At 47.8% G+C, this 3,602-nt stretch overlaps 1 pseudogene; it reads left to right on the forward strand.

Moving 5' to 3' along the window:
* Positions 1-2,388: 2,388 nt before the first annotated feature.
* LOC105005528 lies at positions 2,389-2,783 on the forward strand (annotated as a pseudogene).
* The last annotated feature ends 819 nt before the right edge of the window (positions 2,784-3,602 follow it).

Raw genomic sequence — 3,602 nt, forward strand, 5'->3', positions numbered from 1 at the left:
ACACCCTCTCCAGCATTTATTATTTGTAGACTTTTGGATCGCAGCCATTCTGACTGGTGTGAAATGGTACCTCATAGTGGTTTTGATTTGCATTTCTCTATCAGAGTCTTTTTTGAGCCTCTTGTAGCTGGTGATCAGAAGGTCTCTTTGGCCAGTCTTTCTCTATCTCCGCCTGTTTAGGCATTTAAGAGGGCTCCCTTGCCTGGGTTTCTTTTCTGTTGTTTGGCACATCAGGCACATAGAGGGGGCCCCCCTGGCTAGGGTCCTACTCTGTATATTGGTGCGTCAGGCACTTAAGGGGGCACCCTGGGTGGGGCCCTACTCTGTGGTTCAGTGCATCAGGTGTTTGATGGGCCAGCCTCTCTATTGTTCAGCTGCCAATGTAGGCTTGTCAGGAGAGAGAGGCTATGGTGATGGCTCCACCCGCTACTCGTGACTCAGCAGTATCGCCTTGCTTCCATGGCTGCCTGGCTTTCCTCGACAGGCATTTCCCACCACAACATCCTCCCTCACACCCCCTCGATCCAACTCTCCGCAGTCAACAGCAGCCCTCGCACTGGGATTCCACAATCCCTAAACTCCAGCTCCCAGCCTCTCCACCTTTCAGGGGATCTAAGTCCCTGTTTGGGGTGTCTATGACTATGGCAAGGACTGTCTGATTCTCATTCCATTTAGGCTGCGACAGGTCAGTTGTTTCACTCTCAACCTTAAATGTTTCTCCTCTGACTCAGACAATTGCACCCATGTGGGGATCGGACCCCTGCTTCAGTCCCCCCCCCCAGTGGAGGGCAGGTCCAATCCTGCTAACACTCCTGTTTTTCCCCCAGTTCCTTCATCCTACTGAGATTTGTGCGGTTGTATATATTCTTTTCTGCTGATCAGGCACTCCTGTCCCTCTCAGCTGGTGTTCTGCATGCACTTCTGTGTCTGACAGTGTATTCCTAATGTATCCGTGGAGAGAGATGTACTCCACGTCCACCTGCTCCTCCGCCATCTTGTTCTCCTGCACACCAATATTCTTGCCTGGAGAATCCCATGGACAGAGGAGCCTGGAGGGTTACAGTCCATGGGGTCACAAAGAGTTGGACACGACAGAGCAACTAACACACACATGATTATCCCAGCACTGTTATGAGGATAAAATGAGACAATGAATGGAAACCACTTAGTGCAAACACTTATTAGACCTTCCATAAATGTTGATAACGATACAGTAAATTTTCAGTAATTATCTCATGCTACATATCTGCGAGTGACGACTCTTGTCTTACCTTTTCTAAGCACCTCTTAGAATGACAGTCCTTAAAGATATCCTTTGTAAAAGATATTTAAGCATGTATCTTAAACTCTACATCCAATAATGTTACCAAAACAAATCTCCTACAATGAAAACATCGATTTTTGACATATGGATAACTGGAGCCCCCTACTGTCAGGGGAGCCCTAACTATCTGATTTTGTTTTCTGTTTTTTTCCATCCAATTCTCAAAACTCCTAGGAGCCTTCTAGGAGTCCTGAGAAGACTCGGGACAATTGGTTAACCCAAGACAACAGAGGGCTTCCCTTGTGGCTCAGACCGTAAAGAATCAGCCTGCAATGCAGGAAACCCAGGTTCCATTCTTGGATTGGGAGGATGCCCTGGAGAAAGGAATGGCTACCCACTCCAGTATTCTTGCCTGGAAAATCCCATGTACAGAGGAGCCTGGAAGGCTACAGTCCATGGGGTCACAAATAGTCAGACATGACTGAGGGACTAACACACAACAACAGGTCCCACATGGCAAAGAACCTGAGAAAACCAGCCCTCTCCATAACAACAGGAGATGCTTTCCAAGAGCGGGATAAGTTGAGATGTCTTGATGCTTCCAGAGTATTCTCAGGGGCTTCCCTGGTGGCTCAGAGGTTAAAGCGTCTGCCTGGAATGCAGGAGACCCGGGTTCGATCCCTGGGTCAGGAAGATCCCCTGGAGAAGGAAATGGCAACCCACTCTAGTACTCTTGCCTGGAGAATCCCATGGAGGGAGGAGTCTGGTAGGCTACAGTCCATGGGGTCACAAAGAGTCGGACAGGACTGAACGACTTTATTTACTATATTCTCGAGTCTCTTCCCCAGATAGAAGCCTCCATCCTCCTCACCACCTCCCAAAGAGCTGAGCCCCCTCTCACTGCCCTTCTGAAGCCTGGGGATTCTGGTGCATGGAGACTAGCCAGACCCCCATGGCAGGCACCTCATTGTCCCCACTCTGCTCTGCTCTGAGGAAAGGATGGAGCCTGGGAGCCACCCAGCCTCCTCCCCTTTAGAAATCAAAGTCTGAAATAGGCAGTCAAGAGGCTAAGGAAAAAGAAGAGACAGAAGTGACCTGAGAGCATAGCCGCCGCCACCACCACCATGGGCCTTCACAAGAAACCCAGGAGTGAGATGATCCCAGAGAAGCTGCAGACGCGGGAGGAGGAGAAGGTTAACTTGAAGCCACTCTCCGTGCTCACGTAGCCGGTCAAGAACAACACCCCGGTGCCCATCAACTGCCGCAACAACAGGAAGCTCCTGGACGCTGTGAAGGCCTCCGATGGGCACTGCAACACGGTGCTGGAGACGCGAAGGAGAGGTGGGCCGAGGTTTCCAAGGGTGGCAAGGGCAAGAAGAAGTCCAAGCCAGTCAACAAGGACCGCTACATCTCAAAGATGTTCCTGTGCTGGGTCTTCGTGGTCCTGTGAGACCCGCTCATCCCTGACAAGGAGGGGGCCTCCTCCCCGCCGTCAGAACCTGCCCCTCATTCTTGTTAAACAACAAACAAAAATACTAAGGAGCACTGATATTCCGTTTAAAACTGCAACTCTCCCCCACATCTCCAGCTTTATTCCTCTCCATTGTGTTTATCATCTTCTTACATTCTGTTTTACTTGATTTCTTGGTTGTCTGTTTTCCCCTTCTAGAAAGTAAAATCCTCGAGGGCAGGGATTTCTTTCTTCTTTGCACACTGCTATATTCTAGCACCTAGACCCTGCAACACTGTAGGCTCTGAAAATATTTCTTAAATGGCTGAAGCAATTGAAGAGTATTTATTGGATTTGAAAGTTGCTCTATCTTTTTGACAGATCATAACAGGTCAAAGGTTTAAAATTTCAAATATTGTGAGTTTTACCCATGTCCTCCTTGAAATATTATGAAAGTTTATCACAAGCATCTCTAAAAAGGCTGAAGTTTTAAAATGGATGCAAGGCTTAAAATAGTAAATGATACTGTTTTCTTTGTTGTTTGTTTTTCTTCTATCTGCCTCGTCCCCCTCACCAACACCACTGCCTTCCCCCACCCACCGCTGCCCTCCGTTGCAACATACACATATATATCCTCTTGGATTTTGCCCCCCTTAGGCATCTAGACTATTTTGTAAATTTAAAAATACCATGATGGAAGGAGGGAGAAAAGAGTCTGTTTTTAGTTTTAAAAGCCTAGGCCCTGAGAAAATTCAGAGCATAGGAAAATCGTGAGTATGGGTCAGATATTTATACCCTCAGACCAGGAAAAGATTTCCCAGGCTGTTGAGGGCAACCACTTGTTTTCTGTATCTATGACTCTGTTTCTATTTTGTTAATTTTTTTTTC

This window comes from Bison bison, unplaced genomic scaffold, assembly GCF_000754665.1.
Source record: "Bison bison bison isolate TAMUID 2011002044 unplaced genomic scaffold, Bison_UMD1.0 scf7180017864491, whole genome shotgun sequence".
NCBI lineage: Eukaryota > Metazoa > Chordata > Mammalia > Artiodactyla > Bovidae > Bison > Bison bison.